Source organism: Gossypium arboreum, chromosome 5 (assembly GCF_025698485.1).
Source record: "Gossypium arboreum isolate Shixiya-1 chromosome 5, ASM2569848v2, whole genome shotgun sequence".
Classification (NCBI taxonomy): Eukaryota; Viridiplantae; Streptophyta; class Magnoliopsida; order Malvales; family Malvaceae; genus Gossypium; species Gossypium arboreum.
The window spans coordinates 36,796,023-36,803,976 of record NC_069074.1 but is presented as its reverse complement, the minus strand read 5'-3'; positions in this window follow the sequence as shown (position 1 = coordinate 36,803,976).

The window sequence follows — 7,954 nt, the reverse complement described above, 5'->3', positions numbered from 1 at the left end:
GAGGTGATTGTTTATTGTGTCGATATTTCGCCTGACTGCTGACGCTTCAACAAGTTATTGGCCAATGCTTTTCTGACATGTTATTTAGATTCAGTGTATTTTGTTGATCAAGAAAATGAGAGGTGGATGTTTCTTTAATACGTTTTGATGATTTTTTTTTTTATATTTGGTCATGTTGCGTCCACGGCTATGTTAAGTTTCAATTGATAAGTTGTGGAGTTGGGTTATAGAGTGATCATTAAGGAGACTTCGGAGATGTTTGAGTATTGGGTTGCCTTCTTTTCTTTTTTTTTTTTTGGTTAATTTCTTGCTTCCAAAGTTTAGAGTTGTATTTCTTTTCTTGATTATTAGTGTGGGGTGTTGCTTTGGGTTGTTATAAGTGGATGAATGTTCGTGTTTTGGGGCACTTTTTGACGTGTTTGGGTGTGAGGGTTGTTTTATAAGATTTGTCTTTGTATCTCCTTTTTACCCTTTTGTTAGGGTTTTCTTTTATTAATAAATTACTTTAGGGCCAAAAAAACAGATGGGATAAGAGAAATGTTTCTTTAAGTGGGAATGTAATTAAGTATTGACATGGTTTAAAAAAGTAGAACCATGCTCACATTTGAACTATATGAAATTCATGTCTATTGGGTTAGTACATCCTCACACCTGAAATATTATAACTTTTCAAAGCATTGTTGATCCATTAGGAGAGGTAGTATCATTGAAGGAATCACTTATGAAAATTACAGTTAAGGTAATAAATCTTATATATCATACATAAATATAAATTAAATTTGTATGTATCGTTATTATATGTCAAATTTTTTATTTAAAATTATGTTATATTAATTATTTGAATATATACTATAATTTAATTCTTGAAATTATGACATTTTATTTTGACATAATGATAAAATAACCCTTAATATTTACTTCTTCTATCATTTTGGCCCAAATTCTATTTTGGAATCACTTTTGCCCTTAATCTTCAATTTTAGTCAAATTACTTTCCTTTAGATGAAAAAGCTAAATTAATTGCTAAAACATAATTACACTAACATCACAGTCCATATATTCTTCATAAAAAATTAAATTAATAAAAAATAAAAAGTTCAATAAATTTTAAAAAATATAAATATATATTCTTTAAATTATCCACTTTAGAAATGATGTATATGTAAACTATCATGCAGACTGCAATGTTAAGGTCGTCAAAATTAATTGTTCAGTTAGTTTTTTTGCCCAAAAGAAATAATTTGACTAAACTTTGAAAATTGAAAATTAAAATGATCCAAAAATAAGGCCAAAGTGACAAAATAAAACATTAGAGGCTAAATGTAAATTTTACATTATACTCTTATTTTCTAAAATAAAGATAAAATTATTTTAATATAGAATGATTCATAATTTTATAAATTATATAAATTATTTTATGCTATTCCTTTATCGGAAATTTATTTAATGTTATTAAATATTGTTAATATTAAATTTTTACATATTTATTAAGTTGATATCATTCATGTGCAGGTGAGTTAAAACTAGTTATAAGAAAAATGAGAAAGATACTAGAAAAAATTAAACAAACAAGCATAAGCCAGAATTGATAAAAGCTAAATCCATGGCTACATTTATTGCAGCTTGCAGTTCCTTGAACTATTTGTTATAGGATATAGTGATAAGCAGTTAGTTAGGCAGTTAACAGGATGGTTAAAGAATTGTTAGCAGTAGTTAGGGTTGTTTTCCTCTATATAAGTCCTGTATACAGTACTGAAGAAGATCAAGATAATATAGAATAATATACCTCTGTTTTTCTCTGTTAGTTCTTCTTTCTCTTGAGAGATTTTTTTGTTTTTGCTAAGCTTCTATCATGGTATCAGTCGCTCCTTGATTCTGGACCTATGGCTCATGTGATCTCCACTGATTCTGCCTCTATTGATGGTGGTTGTGCTGCGTTTCACAGTGACAAAGTCGTGAATTCCTTCCCTCGGCATGATGTAGTAAAGCTCGATGACGGTACCTTCATCCAGTGGCGACAACAGGTACGTCTCATTCTTGGTAGTTATGGTTTGCTAGGGTTTGTGGATGGTACGTTATCTCAACCATCGAGATTTGTTTCTTCACCGGACGGATCTCTTGTCCCTAATCCCTCTGCTTAAGTGTTTGATCAACAAGATCAACTACTTACCTTGTGGCTTCTTTCCACGGTTAGCTCTTCATGTTAGTCTTCTTTCACGAATGCTCGATCCACCTGTGACGCCTGGACTACGGCGGCTAGTCTATTGGTGCTAAACAATCCTGGATTCGGCATGAGCTTCATTCGCTAAAAAAAGGTACATTGCCTTCTGCCCAATGAATGAGATTTACTCATTCTTTTAGTCAAAATCAGCTTGGTCCTGGTCAAAATCAGCCTCCAAATTGGACTCCAGCTGGGTGTTTTGGTGAGCCTATGCATGGAAATTATGCTGGGCCGCATAATGCTTTGGACGGGCATTTGCCTAGACTTGGGCCTAGCAGGTCGAATATGGTTGGTCATCATCATGGCCTTCTTAGGCCTTTTACTCATTGTAATGGTTTTGATGATGGACACTTAAATGGGAATTTAAATAATTTTGCACCTATTAGCAATTTTGTGCAGGTTGGTTATCCTTTGAGTCGTAACTCGGGAGTTGAAGCTGGATGTGATCCTTCGGCTCCACCTATGCATTGGCAAACCAAGCCGCAAGCTTGTGTGTATAGTGGCTCAGATCCGTGTATTAGACTTCCTCGAGTTGGTGATTTACATGCATCTGATTATTTGGATTATTCTGGATCACATGTCAATACTGCTCAGATTGGAACTAATGGTGATGGTAGTGATTCGTATATACCAATGCCTGTTGGGACTGCTTCCTGGTACCCTGATTCGGGAGCTAGAAATCATGTCTGTCGAGATGGGTCGGCTCTTCACGATTCTTCTCCGTATTTCGGTAAATCCTCTCTCTTGATGGGTGACGGCACTCCTACACCGATCTCCTCTGCTGGTAATTGTGTTTTACCTACACAGTCTAAATTACTCCGGTTATCAGATGTGTTGTGTGTACCAAGAATACGCAAGAATCTGTTGTCTGTGTCCCAATTTTCTAGAGATAATAATGTGTATTTTGAGTTTCATCCAACGTATTGTGTTGTTAAGGACATTATGACCTGGGAAACACTGCTGAAGGGCCACATTCGTGATGGGTTATATCAGTTCTCATTACCAGATTTGTCTACTCGGTCTATTTCGTCTCCAGTTGCTGCTTCTATTGAACTTCAGAATAAAACTGCTAACGGTGATGTGTTTTCCTTATGGCATAAACATCTTTTCCATCCATCTGCTTTTGTTGTTAAAAGTGTTCTGAACAAATGTAATGTTGTGTTACAAAAAGATTGTGTTGATGGTGTCTGTACGACATGTCAAAAAGGGAAATCACATAAATTGCCTTTTACTCTTTCTACTCCTGAATATAGTACTCCTTTTGACTTGGTTATTTCTGATCTCTGGGGTCCTGCATCTGTTACTTGTGGGTATAATTGGTATTATATAGAGTTTGTTGATGTTTGTACTCAGTTCACGTGGGTGTATTTGCTACGTCAAAAGTCACAGGCACTGTAGTGTTTTGTTCAATTTCAACAACTTGTTAACAATCAATTTGGGGTAAGTATTAAACAAGTTCAGAGTGACTGGGGAGGAGAGTACCGTTCCTTCACTTCGTTTCTTGCTTCTCAAGGAATTTTTCATCACGTAACATGCCCACATACTTCTGAACAAAATTAGGTGGTTAAGCGAAAACATCGTCACATTGTTGATATGGGAATTACTCTTCTAGCTCAAGCTGAACTGTCTATGGAATACTGGGGCTATGAGTTTTGTTGTGCTGTTCACCTTATCAATTGTCTTCCTACTCCAGTCCTGAAGGGTCAAACTCGTTTTTAGGCTCTTTATGGGCGTACTCCTACGTACGATCATCTTAGGGTATTCGGGTGTTGTTGTTTTCCCTATTTACGACAATTTACGTATCATAAGTTGGATTTTCATTCACAACCTTCCATCTTCTTGGGTTATAGTTCCCATCACAAAGAATATCAGTGTCTCCTACCTTCTGGAAAGATTGTAATTTCTCGTCATGTTGTGTTTGATGAAAATCAATTTTTGTCCTCTGAGTCTGCTTCGCGTTCCTTGCCCGTGCAAAGTTTCGGTCATGTCAACATTCTTCCGCTTATTCGAACTAGTTTCCCACAGTCAGTTGCTACTACTCGACCGGTTGCTCCTTCACTTGCTCAATTATCTCCTCAAGATGTTTGTTCCTCCGTGCATGTTACAGCTCAATCTGGGGCTAGGACTGGTCGTGACCCACATGATTGTTCACCCAGTGATCACATTCACTCTAGTACTTCTAGTGGTACTGAGGAAGTTTCTGCTGGTCCTGTAGTGACTGCTTAACCTATGTCTAATATGCATCCCATGGTGACGCGAGCTAAGGCTGGTATTTTCAAGCCTAAAGTTATGAATGTTGAAGTTGTTGAACCTTCTACGATTGAGGAAGTTTTGTCCACTTTAGAATGGCGTACTGCAGCTCAAGCTGAATATGATGATCTTGTTCGCAATTTTACCTAGGAGCTTGTTCTTCTCCCTCTCAATCGCAAGGTTATTGGATGTAAATGGCTCTTCAAGGTTAAGAAGAATCCTGATGGGACTATTGATCGTCGTAAAGCTAGGTTAGTTGCTAAGGGCCGTTCTCAAGTTCCTGGCTGTGACTTCAAGGAAACATTCAGTCCAGTGGTCAAGACAGCTACTATACGAGCAATTTTGTCCATTGCTATGACTAGAGGGTGGCCTCTGCGACAGGTTGATGTGAATAATGCATTTTTAAATGGAGATCTGACTGATGAAGTTTTTATGCAGCAACCCCCTGGTTATGTTCAATTAGGCCCGAATGGTGAACGGCTTGTGTGTCGGCTAACAAAGGCTTTGTATGGCTTACGACAAGCTTCGCGTGCCTGGTTTATCAAATTACAGCAGTTTCTTGTTTCTTCTGGATTTTTCCTTTAAAAATCAGATGCTTCGTTATTTGTCTGATCTTCTTTCGAGTGTATGCTTTTTGTGCTTGTCTATGTGGATGACATTGTTATCACTGGTAGTTCATCTGACGAAATTAATTGTTTTGTTCAGCAGCTACATAATGAATTTGCCTTAAAGGATATGGGTGAACTCTATTATTTTTTGGGAATTGAAGTAAGTCGATCTTCCTCTGGCAGTCTTCACTTGTCTCAGCACAAATACATTCGAGAGCTTCTTGATCGAAGTTCTATGTCTAACGTCAAAGGTGTTCATACACCAATATTGAGTTCGTCTATGTTGTCTAAAAATGAGGGCGAGCTGCTGGCTGACCCAACTGAATATCGCAGTCTTGCAGGAGCACTGTAGTATGTTGTATTAACTTGACCTGACATAGCTTATGTTGTTAATTGGGTGTGTCAATTCATGCATGCTCCCACTACTTCTCATATGGTGGCATTAAAATGAATTTTGCGCTATTTACGTGGAACTCTTTCTCATGGGTTGGTTTTTTGCCAGTCTGATCGTCTGTCATTGGTCGGTTATGCTGATGCAAATTGAGGACTTGATTTTGATGACCGAAGATCTACTACGGGGTACTGTGTGTATTTTGGCCATACCCCTATCTCATGGTTTTTTAAAAAGTAGCCCGTTGTTTCTCGCTCTACGACTGAAACCGAATATCGTAGTTTAGTAGTAGCCACTAGTGATGTCGTTTGGCTGGTCTCACTGTTAGCAGAACTCAAGGTTAATTCAGTTGATCTACCGGCCATATGGTGTGATAATTCTAGTGCCGTAACTGTTGCAGCTAATTCGGTTCTTCAGTCCAAGTTTAAACATATTGAGCTTGACTTATTTTTTGTTCGCAAGAAGGTGGCTAGTGGCGACTTGGTTATTGGTGAGGTTCCAGCCTGTGACCAGGTGGCAGATATTCTCACTAAACCATTGTCTGTGTCCATGTTTAGTCGATTTCGTAGTCTTCTTTGGGTGTTGCCACTTGAGGAAGCTGGGTGAATGTTATAGGATATAGTGATAAGCAACTAGTTAAGCAGTTAACAGGATGGTTAAAAAATTGTTAGCAACAGTTAGGGTTGTTTTCCTCTATATAAGTTGTGTATACATTACTGAAGAAGATCAAGATAATATAAAATAATATACCTCTGTTTTTCTCTGTTAGTTCTTCATTCTCTTGAGAGATTTTTCTATTTTTGCTAAGCTTCTATCACTCTTAGAGTTATATCCTATAATCGACACAACAAAAGAACAGGCTAATGAAAAGTTGATTGATATAGGCATATAAGGCGTATGGATGTTTCTCGAAGAGGAGTGGAATTTCATTTTCAGCAGGAAGCAGGCCAAGGGTGATGCAGATAAGGGTAGAGAAAATAAAATTACCAATGGCTGGGTAGGGAAACTTGATGGCAAGTTGGTGTATATTGTTTAAGAGATGTGTAGCGACGTAAAAATTTTTTTTGCTTTCGGTCGCTAATTGAGGCGATTTATTGAAAATTTGAAAACCGACTTTCGATTTTATTAAAAAAGGGAGTCGCCACCGATCTTTTTCTAGGTGTGATTGGACACCTAATAAATCTTCTTTTTAGAAAAAAAAATTATTTTTTTGGGTAAAAAGAAGGCCAGGTTTAGGTCTACGTTAAAATTCAGAGAAAAATAGGGTTCGAGAGTCGGTAACGCACGAGGAAGGTATTAGCACCCCCGTGACGCCCAAAATTGGTATCTTTATTAAACTCGTGTTGTCTTGATTTTCAAAAGTACAAATTCAATTTAACATTTAATCGTGATCCACTTGAAAAATGAGAATTTTTAGTTTTCGATTTTTTAGAAGGGTATTCCGTCTTTAACACGAGCCGACGAATTTCACCCAACATAGCGATGAAATCGATGGCTGAATGTTAAATCGGTTCATTGCCTTATTTATTGAAATTAGTAAAAAACATGAATAAAAATCTTTAAAATAGTGAACAACCAAATGATATAAAATGGGCGAGGAAGAAAAAATAAGAGTTAGAATTACATCGAAGTACAAATAAATACGACAATAATATTAAAAAAATAATGCATGCGATATATTAAACGTAATAATAGTATCAAACACGAAATAAGAACAATGAATATATATACATAATAATGATATTAAGAGTATGTACGTAAAATATATATATATACACATATATATAGTAATAGTGTTAGAAATATACTATATATAGTGTTTGAAGTATATACATAAGATAGTAAAATATATAACTAGTAATGTTAAAATATATACATAATATATATAAAATAAATATTGAAAAATGTATGTACATAACATATATGAAAAATATATACATAATAATATTAAAATAAATGATAATAGTGAAAATAATAGGTATAATAATAAATATAATGATGTATGAAAATAATACTATATAGAAAAGTATATATATACTCATATAATAAAATGTATGAATAATGTGATACTAAAAATATATACATAATGTACATAAAAATATAATATTAAAAATATATATATACATGATATATATATGAAATATGCACATAATAGTTATAAAAATATATATATTAAATTCGGAATAGGTAAATAATAATAAAAAGGGTAAGAATATACTGAAGCCTCAATGTTATGGGTTACTGAAATTAATCTCTTTTTTCCTTGGGCTGTTGAAATGGGCCTTTGTTGGTGATCTTCACCGGATCAGATTGCCGCAAATAGAGTCGGGTTGACCCGACCATTTTAAAATTTAATATTTTTTTATTATTGTTGTTTTTTTTAAGATCAATTTTTGCTTAGCCCAATTAAAAATAAAATCTACACAAAAGATACAAAATCTAAATTACTTCTACCCAACACAAACCAACCCCAGCCCACTAACT